Source organism: Eschrichtius robustus, chromosome 16, assembly GCF_028021215.1.
Source record: "Eschrichtius robustus isolate mEscRob2 chromosome 16, mEscRob2.pri, whole genome shotgun sequence".
Classification (NCBI taxonomy): Eukaryota; Metazoa; Chordata; class Mammalia; order Artiodactyla; family Eschrichtiidae; genus Eschrichtius; species Eschrichtius robustus.
The window spans coordinates 16557631-16583211 of NC_090839.1; the positions used below are offsets into that span (position 1 = coordinate 16557631).

Below are 25581 nucleotides of genomic sequence, written 5' to 3' on the forward strand. Positions count from 1 at the left end.
GTTTCTTTTGAATTTTTTGAATGTGGCTACTAGAAAAGTAAAAAAAAATTACATATGTGTCTCACGTTATATTTTTCTTGGACAGTGTTGCTCTAGACCCATTCAGGGCCCTAAGGAGATAGTCCAACTCCTTCACTGACCAGGTGGGGAAACGGAAGTACAGAAAAGGACAAAGAGATGCCCATAGGCACTGAGTGATCAAGGGGGAGCTAGCTTCATGGTTCCTGATTTTGTGACTACGAACTCTTTTTGTAATGCCTTTTAAGGTCATGGATACTGGGCTGTGGAGGGAAGCTAGGATATCTGGGGAGGTGGCTAAACTTTTCTGGTTGTCATGACAACACCCTGATAAATGGCTCCCTTCTGGAAGGAGCACAGGGAGTGGTTCAGAGTGGGGCTTTGGCTCTGCCTCTTGCTGGCTAAATTTCATCTTCTCTCCAGACTTTAATTCTTTCATGTCTAAAAGGAGAATAATGGTATCTACCTCAAAACGTTTTCACAAGGGTTAAATCAGAGACTGTATATGCAGCACTCAGCACAGGGCTGGAAGCAGGACTCAGTGAACGTTAGCTTCTGTTGTCATTGTCTAGGATTCTTGTTGTTATTGTTGTCATGTGCCCCTGCAGCAGAGGCAGGGGCTGGCCTGCAGGAGATCTCAGCTGCCCCAGGGTGTGAGGTTTGGAACATCTCAGGTTTTTGACCAGGGTGGCATCAGTGTGGCCCTGAAAACAGGGCCCCCTGAATTGGTCTGTCCTCTGCTCCAACACCTCCCCACCCCCATTTCAAACTACACCCACCCCCCCCCCCCCCACACACAGACACACACCCAGATTGACCCTGGAAATTCCCAAGTTGAATGCAGGGTTAGAGTTGGCTTTGTGAGTTGCTGGGAGGTGAATTTCTTGGGTAAGTAGCTAAGAGCTTGGGTTATGGCATTGAACTGACCCAGGTTTGAATCTGGGTTTAGCTACTTACAAGCTGTGTGACCTTAAGCAAGTTACCTCACCTTCCTGTGTCTCACTTTCCCTTTCAGTCAAATGGGAATTATGTTAATTCTCTTTCAAAGTACTGTTGCAGAGAGTAAAAGAGATAGCCCATGTAAATGGATTTTGCTTTGAAGGCATGCAAGGAGATATATACGCTGTTACAATGAATCCCGTTATGATGAATCATTTTGTACTGATCTGAGTCTCCCTGAGAATGATATCACCCCAAGGGAAGCCTCTGTCTTCTCTCACAGTCCCTACAAATGTTTCCCAAACTTGCATCTTCTGCATGCCAGAGTCCCAATTTTTGCTATATCCATGTATCACCTCTGCTTTCCAATTTAATCTCTATCTTTAAATCAGCTTACTTCAAAATATGTACAATTATTGAAAAGGAGGACTTTCGACTCCCTGTTGAAAGTGAGAGACCCATAGCATGGGAAGTTCTGAAAGCAGAATGATGTCATTCAAGTCTGAGGTCAAACTATTAATGCCAAAGATCCTAATCCTGAAGACTGCTTTCTTTTTGCTAAAAAGAGACATTGACAAGAGATTGACAGGTCTGAGAGACCTGTAGGCACCTGACTGAGGTTTGTCCTTGACCAACAAAAAGAATGGTCTGATGCTATTTCAAGCTGTGACTTCACATCTGCCAATGCCCATTTCCAGCACCTACAGGGTGTGCAGACATTCCTGGGGAAGAGAGTCTGGCCCTAGGCTAGGTCCAGGTAGGTCTAGGTAATTGCCCATGTTCGAGTCTGTTTAATTTTTATTTAACAACAATCCATGTAGTCCTTATTTCTAGGAGCCAGAAGGATTCTAAGTACCTTACATATATGAACTCACTTAATCCTCAAAACAACCCTATGAGGAAGGTACTATTATTCCCATTTTACAGATGAGGAAACTGAGGCACAGACAGGTTAAGTATCTCAAACAAGGTCATTCCTCTGAGTAATGGCAGAACTGGGAGTTGAGACCCCAGAGCCAGGAGATCTGGTTCTAGAATGGTCTTAACTGTGATCTGACCTTTGGCTGGATTTCTTTCACAAACATTGATTAGCATTTACCCTGGGCCAGGCTTGTGCTGGGGCATTGGTCACCCAGTGGATCAGCATGGCCAGCATCCTCTGGGGACTCACAGCCTAGTGGCCAAGACAGAATGGGATTTGACACAGTCAGTGGTGGGTTAGAGGGACAAGTGAGCAAAGAGTTACTAACTGCCCCAGAGGTGGTCTGGGAGATTCCCTGCAGGTGATGGGTGACTCTGCTTAGGAGTTTGCAGATGGAGACGAGGGAGAGAAAGGTCATTCCAGGTAAAGCCACAGAGGTAGGAATGTGTGTGGTTTGTTTTGGGAGCCATGAGTCATTGGCAGGGCCGGTGTGGGTGGGGAAAGAGATTAGAGATGAGCCTGGAAGGCAGCCTAGCGCCAGGTGAGGACGGCTTTGAATGCCAGGTTAAGGAGTTTCGAACTTACTATGCAGCAGGCACTGTTCTAAATGCTTAGCTAAATTCACTCATCTAATTCTAACTGTGGCACATAGAGATTGTTAAAACATGCTCCAAGTCACATAGCTAGTAAGTGATAGAACTATAATTCTGGCCCGAGCCTGATCTTACCCAGGACAGTTTCTGCCACTTGAGATACAGTGAACTTCTCTCTTTCCTCTTTTTTTTCTTTTTCTTTTTTTACATTGTTCAGAAAAACATACTTGCTAAAATTTAAGGAAATTCAGAATAATAGAAGATAAAAAGTAATAAAACCCCTTTTCTACTTCCACCTCTGTTGCACCTCTGAAGTAACCATTGTTAACAGTTCACTTATAGCATCCTTCCGTTTACCTATTCTGGTTTGTGTTTTTTGTTTTTGTTTTCTACAACTGGGACTACCTACATAATGTTCTTCAGCTTGCTTTTAAACTTAATATGTTTTGAGATCTTTTCATCTTATGCACATACTGCCTTAATCTTTTTAACAACTGCATTATATTCCACAGTTTGGATGTACCATGATTTATTTAGCCAGATCTCTCTTGATGGAGATTGAAACCATCTCATGTTTTTACAATTACAAACGAGGCTGCAGTGAACATCCTTGGACCATATTCTTGCTCATGGAGCTGGTTAAAGGGATGGCTCAGCCAGGTGCCTTATCCTATCAGGGATATTTGAGCATCACCGGAATGCATTGGAAATATAATGCCATTAGCCCAGGTCTTTGCAAGGGACTGACTCTTGACATTCATGGTCAAAATGTAAATTCTGTGGTCTCCCCTGACAAGGTCTATGGTACTCTTGAGTGGATTAACACAAACAAGCAAAAATCCAGATCACCCCTGTCAAAGGTCCCACTGCCCCTCCATATTTGTTAAATAGATATTTAAGAATAATTGTTGCAAGGCATGTCAAGTCATTAGCCTGCTGGGGTGCCCCCATGTCTCTGCCTGTCCTTGCTTGCACAGATGTACTTTTATGGATTAAATTCCTAGAAGCGGAATTGCTGAGTCAAAAAGAATGTGCGTTTTAATTATTAGCAGAACCCCAGTTAATCTCCAAAAGGGCTGCACCAAATTTATAACCCCCTTCAACAATGTACAGTTGTGTGAGGGCAGTTTTCCCCACACCATCACCAACACCCTGATTATCATTCTTTTGCATCTTTGCCAAATTGTTTGAGGACAGTCAGGTGTTCCATGAACCCAGGGATCACCATCAACTGCCCAGGCCCGCAGAGGCAAAAGTTTTCCCTTGTTCTGTTTCTGGCTCACCTCCAGAGATTCTTGAATATGCGGTTCCATCAGGGGGGATTAAACTCCCAGGGGGTGGCCTCAAAATGTTGGGAAGGCCCCCAGCCCCGGATTCCTGCCCCCCATCACATCCCTCCTTCAAGAATTGCCAGATGGACAAAATCCCTTTGCTCCCAGAGACCAAAGACTGGGATGAATGGAATTTCCTGAGTTGTCAGAGCTGGATTCTCATGATATACATGAGGCAGCTGTGACTCTAAGGCTGGCCTCTGAGCTGAGTGGTCTATGGAGAGAGAAGATCTTGCCTGGGTCCCTGGAGGCAGGGAGATATTCAAACTGTGAGGCAGTGTTTTTGGGGGAGCCAACCCTTCTGAGCTTGGAGAGGGGAGAAGCAGAGAAAAGACAGCATCACTCCCATCAGTCCTCAGAAAAAGCCGGTCAAAGGACATGGCCCAATATGCTCATTTTACAGATGGAGAAACTGAGGCCTAGAAAGGGACAGCGACCCAGAGAGAGGAGCGTGGCCAGGGGGCAGAGTGTGGGAGGCTCTTCTGAAACCTCAATTGGTTTCGGGGTCACATTTAACAGGTCATCCTGGAAGAGGACAGGTCTCTGGGAGGTAGAAAGGAGCATTTTGTCTCCCCCACCCCTGTAAACTATGCTTTCAGTCTGACTCCGGAACCTTTCCAGCTTGATATTTCAGCCTAAACAGCAGTCAGAGAACAGACAGGCCAACAGCCTGCACCTTTGCGAGAAAAATTCCCCTTTCCTCCAATGCCAGGGTTTCCCCATGTCCCAGTGGAAGGTCTGACCATGTGAAGCCAGTGCTTTGCCCTGACCGTGGCACCTGAGCTGAGCCCCAGCAGTGCCAGGGACTCAGGGGTCATCACCAGAAGGGCCTGGACACAGGGTGTTGGGATAACAGTAACAGTGAGAATAATAGTGGGGACCATAGGGTAAGCGCTTGAGGGCTCAGACTCAGGGTCAGGCTGCCTGCGTTCTGGTCCTGGACACTTGCTAGCCTTGCCGGCAAGTGACTTCCCCATAAACTTTCTGTCCCTCCATTTCTTCATCTCTAAAATGGGGATCATGAGAGGTCCAGTCTTGGGCATATGAGAGGATCAAGCACTTAGGGGGCTGGGCACAGGTCAGGGCCCTGTTCTCACTACTGGGTACCGGGCTCTGTGCTGATTCCCTTTATATGCATCATCTCATTTAATCCTCATGAGGGAGGTGCTATCTATTATATGAACCCATTTCACAGATGAGGAAACTAGCCCAAAGTCCCCAAATAACTGACATAACAGGGCTTCAAATTCTCTGATCTGGACTCTACCCCCTTAACCACTGTTGGAAGAGAAAGTCTTTGAGCTCTAACATTTCAGGTTACTCTCCTGCCAGTCTGATATTCCGTGCCTTGACCTTGGTGCCTGGCCATCCTTTTGTATGGCAGAGTGGTTGAAAGCATGGGGAGATGGAGAAATTGAAGTTCGAATCCCACTGTTTCTTGCCAGCCTCGTGTCCTTGGTCCTTCCTGAGCCTCACTTTCCTCGTCTGTAGAATGGGGACAGTAACAGCCTTTCTCACTGTTGTGATGAGGACTAAATGAGATGATGTGTGTAGAGGATTTTACGTGGTCTCGGTGCTCGGTAAGGAGAGGCCAGTTTTATCATCATTCCTCTTACCCGGAGAGTCAGGCGGGTGGAACTCGGAGAGGCCAGCAGGCATTTCCTCCAAGCTTCGTCCTTTCCTTCCCCAAGTGCAGGCTGTTTCACTCCCCTGGGTTTCCACAGCCCAGTCCAACTTCCACTTGACTTCCTAAGTCCACACCAGTGAGTCCCTGCCATTGGGAGAGGAGTTAAAAATAAAGCCCAGTCTTTAAATGCTTCAAGTAAACACCCAGCTCTCTAAAAATAGCGCCTTTGTAATGGGTCTCTGGAGCCAGGTGGGGATTGCGGGATGGAAATTGGCAAGGCTGGTTCTTGCTGACAGGCTGGTGGGGGCCAAGCCTCTACATCACCCCGCCTTGCTGCCGAGCCTCTGGGCTTGAGGGGCAACCAAGGATCCCTTAGAATCTCCAGCCTCTTCTCTCCAGCCCAGAGCTGACCACCAGCCCCTCTCACTGCCCCACTGTAAGGGCCCCTCATCAGCTCTTTCTGCCCTAAACTCTCCATGCAACAGCTGGAGTGAGATTTTAAAATGTTAAGCCTGACCACGCCACTCTAGTAAGCAAAACCTTCACGGCGTCTTCAGTTTGGTTTCCCCTGAAAGCAGAGCCTGAGACAAGGATTTGGGTGTAGGAAGTTGATTTGGGAAGTGACGCCAGGAAGGAGGAGGTGAGAGGAAGTGGATGGGTAGAGTGAGACAGGGAAGAAGGAAAAGCCAATATAAATGTGTGTTATCGAGGCATCGCGGCAGGCACAGGGACGGGGCTGGGCTGGGACCTCGGTACAGAACACCCCCGAGATTGTGCACCTGGAAGATGGGGCAGGGGCAGGGGCAGGGGTGGTAGGTGGGCAAAGCATTATCCACTGGCTCCAGTCCCCTATTCATTGAAGATTTCCCCCAGGGGCATAAATCCACTGCACTTCCGGGTGTGCTTGCGCTTGGGGTCGGGGTGAAGGGGCGTCCTGCAGCATTGAGAGCAGGCTCCGGGTAGAACTCGGGAAGCTTGGGTGGGACACTGGCAGTACCGGGGTATCTTCCCGTACGTGGAACTGTCCTGCAAAGTAATGGGTGAAAGTGGGGGTAGACTGAGGGGCTGTGATGTGGGCATCAGGGGTGTCTGCCCTTAGGAGAAATTTCAGATTCCCCTGCTTTGGCCCCCAAGACCCTTCCTGTCTGGCTCAAGCTTACCACAACAGCCCCATCTCACACCAGTCTCCCCATCACTCACCTCCAGCCTCAGTTCCTCCAAAGGGCCATTCTCTTTCCTGCCCATGGTCCTTTGCACGTGCTATTCGATGTGCCTAAAATGCTTTTCCCTTACTCTTGATCTTGCTAGCACGTCGTTTATCAGGCCTCACCCGGCTCAAATGTTTCTTCCTCAGGGAAGCTCTGAGCTCTTTCCTAGTCTGGGTTCCCGGTTACGTGTTTCCTGTGTGCCCCGGCCTCACCTGCCACCCCGACAATTGTCCCTACTCATTCTGTCTTCCCGACTACTTTGTATACTCCCAGAGGATGGCGACCCTGTCGGCTGCGTTCACTGCCAGGTGGCAACACCCAGCACGGCACCCAGCACGTATGTGGGGCTCAGGAAGCATTGCTGAATGACTGATGTTAGGTTTCCAACATCTCGTAAGGGAAGGCACCCTCCATCTGACTCAGTTAAGCTTTCAATCACATTCAACAAATATGTATTGAGCACCTACTATGTGCCAGGGAGTGTTCTAGGTACTTAGGGAGGAAAACTTCAAGATCCTGGCCTTCATGGAGTTTACATTCTAGCTGGGGAGACAGCACGGCAGACATAATAAATAAATTTTAGAGCACATGGGAGGGGGCAAGTTGCCTTTCTAAATATGTGACATGAAGGAGTTGAACCAGTTAGCCAACCGGGTACCTGGGGGAAGAGCAGCCCAGTAGAGGGCAGAGTCAGGAAAAACCTCCAAGGTTGGCATGTGCCTGGAATGTTCTAGAAGCAGCAAGGAGACCAGTGTGGCTGACGTGGACTGAGAGAAGACAATAGTATAAGAGGCCGGAGAGAGTGCAGGGGTGGGAAGGGGACAGGTCACTGCCAATGTGGGAGCCACTAGCTACATGTGGCAATTTATTTTTTTATTTTTTTATTATTATTTTTAAAATATTTATTTATTTATTTGGTCGTGTGGGGTCTTAGTTGTGGCAGGCGGGTAACTTAGTTGCGGCTCACCAGCTCCTTAGTTGCAGCACGTGGGCTCCTTAGTTGCGGCATGTGAACTCTTAGTTGCAACATGCGTGTGGGACCTAGTTCCCTGACCATGGATCGAACCCGGGCCCCCTGCATTGGGAGCGCAGAGTCTTATCCACTGCGCCACCAGGGAAGTCCCGACACATGTGGCAATTTAAATGGAAATGAATTGAAATTAAAAATTAAAAGTGCTCTTCAGTCACAGTAGGCACATGGCAAGGGCCTCATGGCTACCGTGTCGGATGGCACAGAGGTAGACCGTTTCCCTCCTTGTTGAAAGTGTGGTAGACCCTGCCTTGGTGGGGCCTTGCAGGTCACTGTAGGGCATCAACCTTGCCCGTACATAACTGGGCACACATCCTGGGGCCCTTTCCTCACCTCTCAAAGTGGGTATGATAAAAGTATGCAAGGCCATTTGGTTCAGCGCCGGCCAAGGTCAGAACGCCTTTCCCATCGTCCTTGCCGAACGGCCCTTCGGTCACTGCTTCTGTGTCTCCAGGTGTAAGAAACTCACCACCTCTTGAGCCAGTCCAGGCCAGCTTTGGACAGCTTTGGCTTTTAGATTTGCTCAAACCAGGAGAATGCTCTGCTTCTCTGTCGCTTGATTCGTTGGTCCCAGTTCTGCCCTCGGGCACTGTGTGGGTTAGAAACGTGTTCAGCTGCAGGTCACAGAACCTGTCTTAAGCACTGGGCTTATATCTTCTCACAGAAGAAGATCAGAGAGGCAGTGCAAGGCTGACGTGGCAGCTCCAAGATGCCCTGGGGGACGCCCCCCTCTGTCTTTCCCTCCTGCCCTGCTTAGAATGTAGTTTCTGTCCTCGTACTCAAAGGTGGTCACAGCGCCCCTAGCTTCACCTCCACATCCGGGGCAGAGGTCGGAATGCAACAGCTTCTCTTGATGGGGAAGGAAGCCCACCCGGGGACTTTCATCTCCTTCTCCAGAGTGGGTCACATGGCCTTCCCTGGATGCAAGGAGTCTAGGAAGGTGGATATTTTTAGCTGGACACATTGCTTCCCTGAACAATGTTAGGAGGAAAGAAGGAGAGAATGGATATTTGGTGAGCAGTTAGCAATGCCTGCCCTGGACATCCCTGCGGAGATGTAAAGATTGTGATCTTAATGCCTCTGAGAGTCTTCGCTGGCCTAAACGTCTCCAGCCCCTTTCCTCAGCCCCTGTTTTCAAATCTCATCACTTTCTCCATTTTCCAGGTGGAGAAACAGAGGCACAGACATCATTTAGTGATGGAGAGCATGGGTTTTCGGGTCAGATAACACTGTTTCCTTCAACAGGTCACTTCCCTGAGCCTCAGTTTCCCCAGCTGTGGAATATGGTGGAAATTAATAGAGTACTTACAGGTGAGGGTGTTGTGAGGGTAACATGAGATAGTCCACATCGAGTACTAGCCACAGTGCCTGGCACACAGCCATCACTCAGTAGTGGCAGTTGTCATTTTGATTATTATAACTATGCTTCCTCTTGCCTCAGTGATTCCTTCCGGTGTTGATGAATGAGGAACCAGAGCCCGCAGACGGGGGGAGCTCTCTGCCAGGTCCCCTAGGTGTTTCCATTGTCCCAGCAGTCACCCCAGGGAGAGCCTGTCTCCTCTCGTCTCCAGAGGGGTGTGGAGTGGGACCACAGAGGGGAGGGAGGGGCTGCAGTGAGGATCTATCTCTAAAGCCACCTTTGGCCAAGCACATCCCTCATGAGGGCTATCGCATTACTGCCCACGGGCTTCCCATCAGCCCCGGCTCCGTGCAACCCTATCTGGGAAGGGGGTATTACCCCAAGGTCACGGCAGCCCACTGCCAACCCCCGTAACCCCACAGGACTTGAGGTAGCCTTGCCAGAAGCCTGGCCAAGGACGGGGTCCTCTGAGCTCTGACCCATCAGGTAGGGTCAGAAATGCCACAGGGTGGGTCCTTTAGGTGGGAATTGGTCAGAGGTTCACCTGGGCAGCCCCCCACCCCTACAGGGCCCAAGCATAGATAGTTTTTCCCTGAGCACCCCAGCTGGGGTGGAAATAGAGACCAGCACCACGTGCCAGAAAAGCTGGCCCTGGAGCCCTAATTAGTTCTTCCTTTACATTTTTAAAAGGTTATATATTCATGTGGTTCAAAACCCCACAGTTAGACAAAAATGTAAAGTTTATCTTCTTTCCCTGTTCCCCTCTGGTTGCCACCTCCACCCCTGGTCAACTGTTACCTGCAGTTTTTTCTTTTCCTTCCAGAGTAACTTTATGCTTATATTAAGGTGAAACTTATGTTTGACCTACAAAACAGCAATTTCACATGGTTCCACCTAATATAAGCAAATGCAGAGATTCCTGTTTTCCTCTTTCTGCCACAAAAGGTAGCATATTATACATATTCATCTGAACCTTGCTTTTTTCTCTTTGCTGTGTGTATATATCAGAGAGCTTTCCAGATCTTTCCAAATAAAGAACTTTATCCGTTTTAACTCCCACATAGTATTCCATTATATAGCTGAATCATCATTCATTTAATCAGGCCCCTGTTGTTGCGCATGATTGCTTAGGTAGTTTCCAGAATTTTGCCACGTGAGATAAAGCTGTATGTTCATTATTTCACCCATGGATCAGTAGATCTCTAGAATAAATTCCCCCAAGTGCAATTAGTGGTCAAAGTCTCTCTGTAGTGGTTGTCCCTTCTTATCTTCCCATCCACGTTGTAGGAGGGTGAGAAGGCCCCTGCCCCGACGTGCTGAACGATCCTGGGCAAGTCCCTGCCCTCTGCTGGTCTCCGTGTCCTGGGACACTGAACCGTCCTTGCCTTGTTTTGGGGAAGAACAGCGACCCAGAATTGGCTTTTCGCTTGGCCTTTCCCACACCCCAGCCACGTGCACACTGTTACCACGGCTTCTTTGGGAGATGACTTCAGCCCGGACCAAGGCCAAGGCAGCCTAGTGCGGTCAGCACGGAAGAGCAGGCAGAGGGACCAGCATGGGCAAAGGCACAGATGCGTGACCACGTGGGGTAAGGCAGCGTTTCCCAAATGCCAGTCACTGATGTACCTTCCCGAGCTGTGCCATAGCCATGTACCCTCTGGATTATTATTTCCTTACTATTTAAAAAAACCTTAACTTTCTTAAGCCTGAATTTATTTATTTATTTATTTATTTATTTATTGGCTGCACCTCGCGGCTTGCAGGATCTTAGTTCCCTGACCAGGGATTGAACCTGGGCCCACAGCAGTGAAAGTGCCGAGTCTTAACCACTGGACCACCAGGGAATTCCCTAAATTTATTTATTTATTTTTATTTATTATTAATTTTATTTATTTATTTATTTATTTATTTATTTATTTATTTATGGCTGTGTTGGGTCTTCGTTTCTGTGTGAGGGCTTTCTCTAGTTGCGGCAAGTGGGGGCCACTCTTCATCACGGTGCGCGGGCCTCTCATTATTGCGGCCTCTCTTGTTGCGGAACACAGGCTCCAGACGCGCAGGCTCAGTAATTGTGGCTCACGGGCCTCGTTGCTCCGTGGCATGTGGGATCTTCCCAGACCAGGGCTCGGACCCATGTCCCCTGCATTGGCAGGCAGATTCTCAACCACTGCGCCACCAGGGAAGCCCCTAAATTTATTTTTATAACGCGTCTTTAGGTCATTACCATAGATAGAAATGCAGTGTTACATAAAGAGAGGTTAGTGGAAAAAACAAAAACACAACCAGACAATACCAAAAGAAAACCAGAACAACATACGCACAAGAAAAAGAGAAAAATACAGTGAAGCAAAACATCATTAAACCATCCCCAGTGCGGTTGCCTACTAAAAGCTCAGCTCAAGGCTACTTGCTGCTCTGCTCTCTCTCTGTTAAAAAAATGGAATATAAGACTCATTAAAGGTATATAAACATTAAATGAGACTTTCTCATTGAAGAAATCAGGATGGTTGACTTTGAATCTTAAACGAACAATGTTATCTGATGAATGTCCTGGTACCACCTATCATTTTTGGTCCTGTCAGTAGTAAGCTTTTGAGTCATTGGCCTGAAGGACAGATTTCTCCTCTCCCTCTTTTCAGAGCCTGAAAGGGAGGGAAAGCCAGTCTTTAGAAGGGCAACTAGACCCTCGAGTTCTGGATGGGAGGAGCCCAAGCTTAGACCTTGTACACAGTAGGCACTCACTAAATGCTCGGCAGTGACTGATTCATTAATGGGCCTGAGGGGCTCTTATGAAAGAGGGATGGACATTCAGACTAACAGTGCCTTCCTCAATCTTGTCCAAGGAAAGCAGATGTCCTGCTCTCACTCTCGCCTCCTGTGGCAGACGGTTTACCTCAGGGCTGAAGCTTGCTGGTGGAACACTGGAACAGGAGTCCCCCAGACTGGAGAGGAGGAGCACAGGAGTACCCTTGCTACTCTCCTCATCCTCTTCCATCCCTTCATTTAAACACACAGACACAGAACAGATCAGGCACAAGTTTATTTCTCACGCACGTAAAATCCAAAATGGGTACCCCTCTCAGTGGGCAGCTCTCCTCCAAGCAATGATTCAGAGACCCAGGCTCCTTCCATCTTGTGGCTCTGCCATCTTCAACATATGGCTTCCAAGATCATAGTGCTCTCTGCATCAAGCCAATGAAAAGGAAAAACACCTGCAAAGAGGCAGTGGAAGGTTCTTATTGGCCAGGAAGTAGGGCGCATCATGTCTTCTCACATTCCATTGGCCAGAACCTAGTCACGTGGCCATACCTTCCTGCAAAGGAGGCTGGGAAACAGTCCGGGTGTGTGCCCAGGAAGCAGAGGAAAGGGGTTTGGTGAACTGCTATCTAGTCTCAGCAATGTTTAGTGAACGTGGCATTCGAGGCTCTTTATCATTTGCCTCCATGCTAATTCTTCATTCACTCATGACATTGTCAGGCTAAACTTTTCTCAGCTTCTTAAACACTCGGTGTGTGTCTGTCTGTGTGTCTGTGTGTGTTTTCACACCTTTTTGTGCCTTGGCTCCTGCAGTTCCCTCTATTCAGACCACCCTTTCCTCACTTCTTTCTTCTCTTCTCCATCTGACTAGCTCACACAGACATGGAAATAAGCCCACAGCCTCAAAATTTAAAATAAGACTTTGTCATTTTCCCAGGACTACATGCAGGAAGAAGAGAGGATGCCTGTACACAGCGTGGAGGGGTCCCCTTCAGCTCCCCTAACTCCTTCACAGAGCAAAGCGCAGGTTTCCACGGACGCCGCCTGAGACCCACTCCGAGAATTGTCCTGTGATAAATAGGGAGGGGAGATCCTGAGGTCGGAGATGGCAAACTTCAAGTGCTTTTTGTCAAAAAAACTAGTAACCTGTTTTTCAAAGGGGGAGGGGAGAGAAATTGCCCAGGTAGGAGGTAAAACATAAGGATCTGAATCTGCTGAGACAGTTAGCTTTTTTTCTAGCTCATGTCTATTCTGTGAAGTAATGAGCTGATTAAACAGCTCTTGGAGGGTCTGGTGGGTGGCGGGTGGAGATGGAGACCCCTGCTTCCTTGAGTTTGCCAATTTCCATGGTGTAGATACTGCCACAGTGGCTGATCTCAAGCTAGCAGTGTCCTGTCAAGAGCTTGCCTGGGACATCTCCAGTACATGTTTAGTATCAGGCTTGATTTCTCCATCCCTACTTTGCTTCAGGCTGTAGCTCAGAGGTCTCCTCTGCAAGCAAGTTTACCATGTCTGTTCTTTTCTGGGTTTCCCATTTTAAAAAGCCTGAACTTTCCCAACTAGATTATTTTCCTATAGGTTTTCTCTACTGGTCTATAAGCGCCTTATGGCCAGAACACTGATTTTAAGTTTCTTTATATCCCTGTTATGTTGTCAGATGCCTGCACTTAGTAGGCACCCAGGGAATGCTTATAGAAGGCAGGCAGGCAGGGAGGATGGGAGGAGGTGGAGTTGAAGAGCCCGGCCACGGAGGCAGATCCCACTCTGTGACTTGTTGGCAGTGTGACCTCAGGCAAATCCCTTCACCTGTCTCGGCCTGCTTCCACATCTGTAAAAAGCTCCTTTGTTTTCCTCTGCTCCAGCTCAGCCAGGCCTATCACTGAATAATAATTATGATAATAATACTCATAATGGCTGCCATTTATTCATTCAACAGATTTTTATTAAGCACTTGCTGTGGGCCAGGCCCTGTTCTTGGTGCTGGGGATTCATCAATGAACAAAACAGACAAAAATCTGTTCCTTGTGGAGCGTACTACATTTGTAGTATGTTCTACATTTAGCGTTCTAAATGTAGCGTTCTACATCTGCAACGTGCCATGAACTGAACAGAATTTCACAGGCATCTCATTTGGTCTCCGGGCAGCCCTGAAGAGCGAAGGTATCCTTTGCTCTATTTTATTGCTGCAGAAAGTGAGGCGAAGTAGATAGTGTGAGTTGCCACGGGTAAGCCAGTGCACAAGGGGTGCAGATGGGACTTGGACCCTTGATTCCGGTCCAAGACCTGGTTCTTAGCCATCAGGACATGCCCTTCCCAAGCCCCAGGCCCCCTTCCTGCCCACCTCTCTGCCTTTGCTCTACATTTGATCAGTTCCCTTTGTCACATCCCTCAGGCCCACCCAAGACCTGACCCCTCCCTGATGGTGTCTGTTCTATCTTGAATCCTGTCTCCAAATGCTTCCTTGTTACCCGACCAACCATGGTTGGTCACCAGGCATGGAATCCTTTACTTCTTTATTTTGCTTCCTTATGACACCTCTTTCCCCTCCCCCTTCACCCCACCACCCCGGGGCCTAGGCATGGACCCACATAAAGAGCTCAATAAATATCTCTTAACTAATGCATAGAAATCCTTAATATTTTCCTTGGACTCTAGCTCAAGTCTCGTTTTTACGTGTCTTCATCGTAAGGGTTATTTTTTCTTCCTGGGAAATCTGAAAGTCGGATCTGTTGGAAACAAAACCTCAGCAGCTCTTGTGTGCACCTGCTGTGTGCTGAGTATGGTGTTCATCTCTTGCAGGGCTGGCTTACAAAGATGACAGACAGTCGCTGTCGGTGACAGTTGGCACCTTAGTTGTGGTCGAGGCTGGGATGACCACGCTGCCTCGTGTGCCTGAGATCGCCCTGGATCATGCTGGGTATAATTATAAACAGACCCCCTTTCACCCTCAGGTGCCCTGGTTTGAATGATAAGCTCTCCGGTCACCCTAAACAAATCCTGAGGACATGACCCCCCCCCCTCCCCCGCCGCCCTTACTGCTCTAAGCACTTTGCAAACACCCATGCATTTAGTTCTCCCAACTCTGTGAGGTTGGTGCTGTTATTCTCCCATTTCACAGATGGGGAAATGGAGGCACAGAACTGTAAAGTAACTTGCTCAAGGTCACACAACTAGGAAGAAGCAGGGCTAGGCTGGGAACCCCAGTCATCTGGTGCCAGAGCTCCCCCGTTCAGCCACTGCCTCAGGAAGAACTTCTCTAAGAGGTCTCCCCTGAGCCCGTGCTCTGGGCTAGATGTGTCTCCCCCTTCCCACCCCACCAGGAGCCATGGACTTGTCTCAGTCGTGACCTGTGACATGGTTTGGGGATAGAGGAAGACAGCAGCGTGGTCGGAATCTTCTCTGGAGCCCTCACACCTGACACAGCGCCTGAGGCCAAATAAAATCTCTGGAAATGCTTTTCGAAGCAAGGGATGTGATTTTCCAGGGCTGGGGCTGAGGTTGGCCCCTCCCCGCGGTTTCTTCCTCCCCGTGTGGCAGCAGGGATGCAAGCCCCCAGGAACAGATGGAGCTGCCTGGAATTCCTTCCTAAGGCTCCTTATCAGTTTTCAGAGCAGCCTGGGGGGTGAGGGGGGGTGTCAGGGACCTTGGGGGCTGCTCTGGGAAAAACTGGAATGCCACAGCGGAGTCCCACCTGGGGAGGGGCCGGAGGCTGCGGAGGGTGCTGGGCCGGGAGGGCTCAGCTGTCAGCATTCCTCCAGCTCACAGAAAGCTCTCCTGTGCGCCTTGTCCTTATTTAGACAGGAGATGTCTGCTGACTTGGGCCTTGCGGGATGCCATGGCCGGCTGGCTCACCGGGTGGGTGGGGTGGGCTGAGGGGGGGAGCAGAGCACACCCAGATCCAGGTCAGCGGGCTCTCTGCGGGCGATCCCAGTAGACCCAGGTGGGAAGTCCAACCCTTGGGGCGAAGAATCACTCTTTAAGTAATAGTAACAAAAATAGCAGCTACCATTGATGGGGTACCCGCTATGCACAGGGAGGCATGCTAGGCTAGTCTGTAAGTTTTAGGAGGTGAGTTTCTTCTGTTCACTGCTGTGCCCCTAGATCTAGCCCAGGACCCAGCACACAGTAGGTGCTTAGTAAATACTTGTCACGATCAAATGAGTATACCCTTCACATGCCACAGTTCACTTGATCCTCACAATAATTCTAGGGGCAGCTAAGTGCTGTTATTAACCCGAGTTACAGATGGTGAAACAGACTTGGAGAGGTTCCGTGACTTGGCAAAGGTCACACAACTTGGACGTGGAGGAGCTGGGGTTTGAAACCATGTCGTCTGACACCAATATTAACAAAAACTCCAACATTAATATTAAAAATTATTTAATATTAATCTTATCTTGGTGTTCACCACACTGGAATTCCTGGCTTTCCCCGTTTATTGACTGTGTGAGCTGGATGGCTTATCTAACCTTCTCATCCTTAGTTTTCTCACCTGTAAAATGGGAATTGATAGTGATGTCTACCTTAGAGGATACTGTGAGGACTAAATGGAATAATACATGCCAGTATCTGAGCGTAGTGCTGGCACATAGTAGGCACTCAACAAGAATTGTTCTTCAAATGACTATACCATAATTTAATCAACTACTTCCCCACTTCTTGCTTTGGCTTCATTTCCAATCTTTTGCTATTACAAACAGGATTGCAGTGAATACCCTTGTACGTGTGTCATTTTGCACAATTTGAGTATGTCAGTTGGCCAGATTCCCAGAAGGGGAAGCACTAGCTCAAAAATATGTAGGTGTTAAATTTCTAAAGAAAAAAAGGTTGAGCAGTGTGAAATGATAAACATGAATATATGCAAACATGAAAAATTATGTGAGTGAAAAATGTATAACAGTGAAAGCTAAACTTCTCTAGTGCACACTCAGGGCAAAAGGCACTGTTCTAAGCCCTTTCTGTATATTAATTCCTTTAATTTTCATAACAGCCCTATGAGGTAGGCATTATTATTATCCAAATTTGTAATAGTTGTCTATCACTGCCTAAAAAATTATCCCAAAACATAGCAGCACGAAACAACACATTTTTCTTATCTCGCGGTTTCTGTGGGTCAGGTATCAGGACGTGGCTGAGCTGTGTCCTCTGGCTCAGGGTCTCCCATGAGGCTGCAGTCAAGGTGTTGGCCGGGGCTTTGGTCCCATCTGAAGGCTCCCCTGGGGAAGGATCCACTCCACACCCACGCACATGGTTGCTGGCAGGATCCAGTTTCTCGTGGGCCGTTGGACTGAGGCCCCGAGCTCCTTGCTGATGTTGGCGGGAAGCTGCCTTCAGTGCCTTGCCATGTGAGCCTCCCCAGCATGGGAACTTGCTTCGTCAAAGCCAGCAAGAGTCTGCTAGCGAGAGCAAAGTCACCATCTTTTGTAAACTAGTCATGGAAGTGCTATCCTGTCACCGCTGCCATAGTCTTTTTGTTAGAAGTCTGTCACTGAGTTCAGCCCATACTCAAGGGGAGGGGATCCCATAAGGGTATGAATACCAGGAGGCATCTGAAAAATCTTCCTGCCACACTCACTTTTCAGAAGAAGAAATGGATGCACAGAGAGGTTAAGTGATTTGCCCAGGTCACACGGCTAATGTCTGAGTCAGGGTTTTCAGACTTGGGTAGCATGACTTCAGATTCCATGCTCTTAAAAACTGGCCCTCAAAATTGTATCTTTATTGTGCTCACAGCTCTGTTAAAAAATAGATGTACACGTGGAAAGGCTAGAAAAGAAGGCTCAAAAGCTTACCTAGCTATTGTTTTAGCACAGTGGGTTCCCAGTGCTGTTGCTTTACTGTTACTCTTTTCATAATTCATAAAGTGTGATTTTAAAATCTGACATAGACTTTTAAATATTTATTTATTTATTTGGCTGCGTCGGGTCTTAGTTGTGGCACATGGGATCTTCGTTGCATGCAGGGCTGCATGCAGGGTCTTTTGTTGCAGCGCGCGAGCTTCTCTCTAGTTGTGGCGCACGGGCTTCTCTCTAGTGCACACAGGCTCAGTAGTTGCGTTGCATGGGCTTAGTTGTTCCGCAGCATGTGGGATCTTAGTTCCCCGACCAGGGATCGAACTGCGTCCCCTGCATTGGAAGGCAGATTTTTAACCACTGGCCCACCAGGGAAGTCCCTGGTGTAGACTTTTTAAAAAGGAGGTTTCCCTGTGCAGCCAACTCATCCAGAAAAGGCCTCACTGCTGAGACCTGGGTTCCAGATTGGACTGCAGGCCCAGTCCTATGTGGGGAGGAGGAGCAAGGCCTGAGGTCCCCTCCCTGTCACTTCACTGGCTGCCACAATACAGCCAGACTTCAGTCACATGTAGTCAGCCAGGCAATTCCCAGGTTTGGATGGACTAACCTTTCTTTGGGGAAGTTGAGGGTATCACTGCTGGTAACCACTAGCCCTGGGCTCTATGATAGGCACGATGAACGCTAGGGATGCCCATGCCCCTGGGGGAAGAGGCATGGTTGTGGCCAGTCCCAGCTGCTGGGGTCTTCTGGCTTAACTGAAGTGTGTAGCAGATGCGTGGGTCAGCAAAGGCTCTGATGCCAGACAGATCTGGAATCGTGTTCCAGCCGGCTCTGGATCTCACTAGCTATGAGCCGTGGGCAAATAATTTCCTGAGCCTGCCTTTCTTCTCCTGTACAGTGGGTCGTCGTGAGGATGACATGAGATCACAGAGGTTGTTGTAGTTTCCTGTTGCTGCTGTAACAAACTACCACAAACTTGGGGGCTTAACAACACAGATATATTCTCTTACAGTTCTGGAGGTCAGAAGTCTGAAATCAGTCTCAGTGGGCTAAAGTCAGGGTGTTGACAGGGCTGGTTCCTTCAGGAGGCTGACAGGAGAATCCAATTCCTTGACTTTTCAACTTCTTGGTGTCTGCCCCCATTCCTTGGTTTGGGGCCCTACCCTGCATCTTCAAAGTGCATCACTTGAGTCTCTGTTCCATCATCACATCATCTTCTCCTCTCCTGTGGTCCCATCTGCCCCTGCCTCTTATAAGGACACTTGTGGTTACATTTAGAACCTGCTTGTATAATCCAGGATAATTCCTGCATCTCAAGATCCTCAATTTAATCACATCTGCAAAGCCCCTTTTGCCGTATAAGGTAACATTCATTGGTTCCAGGGATTAGGACCTGGATATCTCTGGGGCCATTATTCAGCCGACCACAAAGATCAAGTGTCTGGCACATAGTTAGCACTTAGTAAACAGCAACTCATTACTTTGCCTCCCCCTTAGAGGCTGGGGTGGGAGGAAGGGGTGTCACTTACCCACCCACACATGGTGAGTGTGAGCCCCCTTCCCAGCTGGGCTGGCGGCTCTTTTTCAAGAAGGGGAGAAAGGTTTCTGTAAAACATGATCTGGAACAGGTCACCTCCATGGCCTGGGGATTTCAGACTGGGCTTCCAAGGTCGGGAGGTCCTACCTAGGGCCTGAAGTGGGGCACAGCCCCCTAGACCCAAAACCCATGCCCCTCCACTTCAGCTAAAACAAATTCACTTTCTAAAATTTTCAAACACTTGCATAGAGCTTTCTATGCGCCACGTCCTGTTCTAAATGCTTTAGGTACAGTCATTCTCTCTATAATCCCAACAACTCTGTGAGGCAGGGGCTATTCATATCCCCATTTTACAGATGGAAAAAAATCAAAGTACAGAGAATTATGTAAGCCACCCACAGTCAAAAAACAGTGTTCTTAACCACCTCAAAATACCAAAATATTAACAGCAATTTTTCTTTTTTCAAACAAATCTGCTTATTTTCCAATTTTTTTGATGATGAAACCATATTATTTTTACTACGTATTTTATATATTTATAATATAAAAATAACAAAATAGAAATTATGAACATGTAACCCAGCACATGGGCTTTCTCCTGCCCTGTAGCCTTCTGTTTGTTCTCAAAACTTTTCACCTTGTCTTATCTCTGACCAGACTCTACATCCTTCCAGAGCAGGGGCCATGTCTGGCTTAATGTTCATTATAATAATAATGGGCAAGTGACTTAACCTCTCTGTGCCTCAGTTTCTTCATCTGTAAAATGGTTGTGGTGCCTATCTCCTAGGGCGGTATGAACCCTTAGTTTATTTCCCATTTTTTCTTATTAGAAGTAATGTTTCTAGATCTAAGTGTAAGAAGTAAACTATAAAACCCTGGGGATAAAATATAGTAGTAAATCTTTGGACATTGAGCTAGGCAAAGCTTTCTTAGATATGACACCAAAAGCACAGTCAACAAAAGAAAAATAGATAAATTGGACATCATTAAACTTAAACACTTCTGTGCTTCAAAGGACACCATCAAGAAAGTGAAAAGACAACAGAATGGGAAAAATATTTTCAAATCATATATTTGATAAGGGACTTGTATCTAGAATATATAAAGAACTTTTACAACTCAATAATAAGACAAAAAATTTGAAAACAGGCAAAGAATCTAAATAAACATTTCTCCTAAGAAGATTCATAAATGGTCATTAAGCACATAAAAACACACTCAACATCATTAGCCGTCAGGGAAATGCAAATCAAAACCACGATGAAATGCACCTCACAAACCACTAGTGTGACTAAAATTTAAAAATGGATAATAGTAAGTGTTGACAAGGAGGTGGAAAAATTGGAACCCTCATATGTTATTGGAAGAAGGTAAAATGTTACACTCAATTCAGAACCAGTCTGGCAGTTCCTCAAAAGGTTAAAAAGAGTTATCACATGACCCAGCAATTCCACTCCTAGGTGTATACCCAAGAGAAATGCAAACATACATCCACCCAAAAACTTCTACAAATATCCATAGCAGCATTACTCATAGTAACCAAAAGGTGGAAACAACCCAAATGTCCATCAACTGATGAACAGATAAACTAAATATGGTTTATCCACACAGTGGACCATTATTTGGCAATAGAAAGGAATGAAGTACTATTTATGCTGCAACATGGGTGAACCTTGAAACAATGTTTACATGACATATCCTTCTACAAATGCATATTTAAATCCCAATTTTTTGGCAGTCTTTAGCATTTTGGAAGGGAATTGCTGGTAAACATCATTATAATAATAACAAAAACTGTAACAATAATGATAGCTAATATTTGTTAAGTGCTCAGTTTATGCTAAGCACTTTTGTGCAATCTTATTTCAGGCTCCCAGTAATTTTGTGAGTTAAATATTATTAACCCATTTCACAGTTGAGGAAACTGAGGCCAGAGAGCAAAGGTCAGGTACCCAGAATATGATGGATGTGAACTTGTACCCTTAATCCCTCTGGTGAAGACTTTCCCAGCAGGGCTTAGCACACGTTTGCCAAATGAATGCAGTCCAGGCAAGACTGGACCCTTGTCTACATCCTTGTTGGAGGGCAGGGGAACTTCCTCCCAGGGAGCTATCTGGGCAGGTGGCTGGACACTCCAGCTGTGGTTCCTCCTCGAGTTTACTCTGACCATGATTGTTCTGGGGGGAAATGGCCACAGCCAGCCAGAGCTAGGGGCGAGGGGCTATTTTGGGAGAAGACAGGGCGGTGGCATCTGAAGCATCCCCTCAGGAAGACTTGGCTGCACTGCCCTTATCAACCACCTCTGCAGCTTCAGAGAGGCTGGCAGAGGCCTGAGTTGGGGGCTCTGATTATCTGCCTCTGTCCTCCAAACCTACCATGGGCTCCTTGTTCTGATGGATTTCTGAAAACTTTATAAGTGAACAAATCAGTGACATAAAGTACATTCAGGTTTTTTGTTTCAGTCGTCTAAAAACAACTGTGCTTCTTACATATTTTATTAACAAGCACCTAGATAGCACTTCCTGTGTTCTGGCTACTGTTCTAAGGGCCATATGACTGTTTATTCATTTACTCCTTATACTGTTTCTCTGAGGCAGGTGCTGTTATTATCCCCATTTTACAGATGAGGAGACTGGGGCTCAGGGGGCTCAGACTTGCCCGAGGGTATAAGGAGCAGAGCCAAGACCTGACCCCAGACAACCTAGCCAGAGCTGCCCCCTCTTAGCCACACCCCCATGTAGTTTAAGGCTTTGCTCTGTGCCTCTGTCCATCCACTGATTTTCAGAGATGTTGCATAGTTGACCTGGCAGGGCTGCATTAGGTTGTGAGCTCCTCAGGCGGCTGCTGGGTCTGATTTTTCCCCATCCCTGGTCCCAGCACGTGGAAGACCTGGCCCAGTTAGTTAGTGCCAGGAAGGCCGCGGCTCAGTGTAATGGGGAAGAGCTTGGGCAGATGCACTTTCTAGCTGTGTGACCTTGAGAAAGTGACTTCACCTCACTGAAGTCATATGTGTAATTGTGGCCATAGCACAGAGCTGGGCACAAAGTGCTCAACCAATAACAGATCAATATTATTAATAAGAGTAGTAGAAGAGACCGTTGTTGAGTGGATGCATTAGAACAGAGGTGGGCAAACTTTTCCTGTAAAGCACCAGACGGTAAATATTTTTGGCCTTGCAGGACATGGACTTCGGTGGCAACTACTTAACCCTAGGTAATAGTAAACGAATGGGTGTGGCTCTGTTTCAATAAAACTTTATATGGACACAAATCTAAATTCCATATAATTTTCACATCATAAAATTACTCTTTTGGGTTTTTTTCCACACCTTTAAAAATATAAAAAGCATTATTAGCTCACAGGTGGTACAGAAACAGGCAGCAGGCTAACTTTGGCCTGTTGCCCTAATTTGCTGCCCCCTGCAATAGAATGTGAGCTCTAGAAGGGATTTTTGGATACTTGGTTTGCTTTTTTAGTCACAGTGCCCAGAATAGTACCTAGCACATAGTAGGCACTCCATAAAGTTGTATTAAATGAATGAATCTGGATGTTGAAGTGGGTCTTGAGCTGGCCCTTTAAGGCTGGGAGGTAGAAGGATTGAGAAAACATTCCAGAGGGGAGAACAGCCAGAGCAAAGGAGTCAGGGGTACATCCTGTGGGTGTCTCCCTTTGGCCCAATGAAGCCATCGGTGGCCTGGTGGGAGCCTGGGCAACAAGGCCAGATCTAATGGGGCGGTTAGGGGTCTGGGGTGGGCAAAGGAGTCAGGGGTGGGGCTGGATACTCTCAGAAGTGCTTCCCCTGGGTTATTGCCCTGCCCCAGCCCTGAACCACCACCAGCCCTATTTTTAAGCCTGCTGACGAAAGAAAATCTGTTGAAATCAAGAAGGGTGACTGATCCCTGCCCCACCCCCTGCCCCAGTTACTGCTCCCTCCCTTTTCCCCATTAGGGGCAGAGCCATCCTAGGAGACCCTCCCCAAGAAACATCAAAGTGGTCATAGGAAAAGAAATGGTTCCTGCGCTTCCCTAGCAGGACCTGGACTCAGGGAGGGATCCTGGTGCTTGAAGAGAGCCACTCAAGGCTCCTGGGGGGTTGAGCAGGCTGGGAACTGCCCAAGAGAAAGCTGGATTTTCTCTCTGTCTGACTAGTGCATGCTTCCCAAACTTTACTGAGCAGTGGAAGCAGCTGGAGGTTTATAAAATACAGATTCCTGGGCTCCTCCTAAGAAATTCTGATTCAACAGATCTGGGGTGGAGCCCCCAAATCTGCATTTTCAACAAGTGCCTGGATGATGAGGGGCTGGGGGGTGGTGCATGGACCACACTGTGAGTGCCACTGGACCAGAAGATAGCCTTTGGACCACAGCAGTTCAGCCTGACCTGGTGAGCTGCCAGATACACCCCATCAAGGCTGCCTCGGGCCGAGAATCTGGAGAGCCTTGAAGGCCACGATAAGTAGTTTGGACTTTATTTTCAGCACAATAGGAAGCCTTGCAAAGATTTTCAGCAAGAGGTGAGGCCACGGGATGTATGGGTTAAGCAAGCTGCATGTAATTGGTTGTAGGAAGCGAGCCTGGAGGCTGGGAGGCTACAGATGGGGGTGGGGGACCTTGCAGGAGGAGTGATGGAAGGAAGGAGAATGGGCAGATTCAAGAGCTATAGGGGGAGCAGGAGAGACAGGAGTTGGTGGTTGTTGTCTGTGAATATTGAAAGGTGAGGAAGGAGGGTGTGGGAGACGCTGGGATTCCTGACTTGAAGGCTGGGGAGCTAGGGAGCTATTCCTGAAATCAGAGGCATTTTGGGGGGGGGGCGCTGATAAGGTATTCAGTCGGTCAGATTGATGGATGTGGGCAGAGGAGCGTGCTTCCTTTAAACCCAGCAGCCCTTATTGCCTTGGGCTCTGTGGCCACTGCCCTCTGACCCCTGTTCTGGCTGCCCTGGAGGGTCCACCGTTGATCCCCCAGAATCTTCCAGGGCTCAGTGTGAAGGCTGCCATTCTGGCCTGAGGAGTCCTGCAACACAGCTTCCCAGGGCACCGGGAAACAAGCCTCATCCAGCTTACATTACCAAAAAAGGACATTTTCTCAGTTTGAGGGTTTGCCCAGCCCTTTCCCTCCTCCCCCAACCTGGGGTTTCAGGTTTCCAGGGAAGTGTCTCTGAAACTTTAGATCTTTGAATCACACATACCCATGTACAGGCAAATATGAGTCTGGGGATATGCATGTACCACATTCGGTTTTTATTTTTTAATTTTTTAATTAAAGTATAGTTGATTTACAATATCATGTAAGTTTCAGGTGTACAGCACAGCGATTCAGTTATACGTATATATATATGTATGTGTATATATATTCGTATATCTAGGTATGTATATATATATTATATGTATATATTCTTTCTCAGATTCTTTTCCCTTATAGGTTATTACAAAATACTGAGTATAGTTCCCTGTGCTATACAGTAGGTTCCTTGTTGGTTCCACACTTGATTTTGATGTCACAAATGTCATCTTCCTCCTTCTCCTTCTTTTTCTCCTCCTCCTCCTTCTCCACCACCACCATCACCACCACCATCACCATCATCATCATCACTCAGCCCCATCCCGGGCTAAACACTTTCATGTGTTGCCTCTCAGTAGTTTTCACAGCAACTCCAAAAGGGCAGAATTATTATCCTACAGATGTAGAAACTGAGGCATAGAGAGGCAAAGCCACTCACCCAAGGTCCTAGAGTCCCAGTGGGGTCGGGACTAGGGGGAGGCGAGTGAGGAGAGTCATACAAATGCAGGGTCTGATTTGGCCTTTATTTAAATTTTGTTCATAGCTTGCTCATCAAGGATTATTTTTGCATTAGTTTGGACTTTTAAAAATATGGCGTTCGAGTATTATTTATCTGGATTACTGAGTTTTTTGGCATCCCTAAATTTTGAGCCTGAGGTGAATGCCTCACTTGCACCCTAGCCCCAGCCTTGGCAGAGCCAAAATTGGAATCCAGGACTGCTGATTCCAAAACCATGCTCTTAACTATTTCCTATGCTGCCCGCTTACGCATACATACGTGTACGTGTGCATGCATGCATTCATTTATGTATCCTTTCATTCAGTAAAATATTCTTTTCTTCAGTAAACATTATTGGGGCAGTGGAGAGGGCAAGGGTTTAGAAATCAGACAATTCTGGGTTTGAACTCCACTACTCATTATGGAGTGGAGATACACCGGTGGTTAAGGGCACAGACTCTAGATCCCAGAAAGCCTTGGTTTGAAAACTTGCTGTCACTTGCTGGCTGGGTAGGTTTGGTGGGATCCTTGAAGCCTTCTTATGCCCCGGATTTCTCCTCTGTAAAGAGGGATGATGGTGATAACATCTACCACATAGTGATTGGGGAAATTAAATGGGTTAATTTCTATAAAGCCCTTGATATGTAGTAAATGCTTTGTAAGTGTCAACTGTTACTTTGCATCCTTGAG

At 47.4% G+C, this 25581-nt stretch overlaps 1 protein-coding gene and 1 non-coding gene across 2 annotated transcripts in view; one reads left to right on the plus strand and one right to left on the minus strand.

Moving 5' to 3' along the window:
• Nucleotides 1-25581, plus strand: part of JPH2 (junctophilin 2) — a 61640-nt gene that overhangs the window by 28943 nt on the left and 7116 nt on the right. The window lies entirely within an intron of this gene.
• TRNAE-UUC (transfer RNA glutamic acid (anticodon UUC)) lies at nt 10800-10872 on the minus strand. Its single transcript has one exon. It is a non-coding gene; the product is annotated as a tRNA-Glu (tRNA).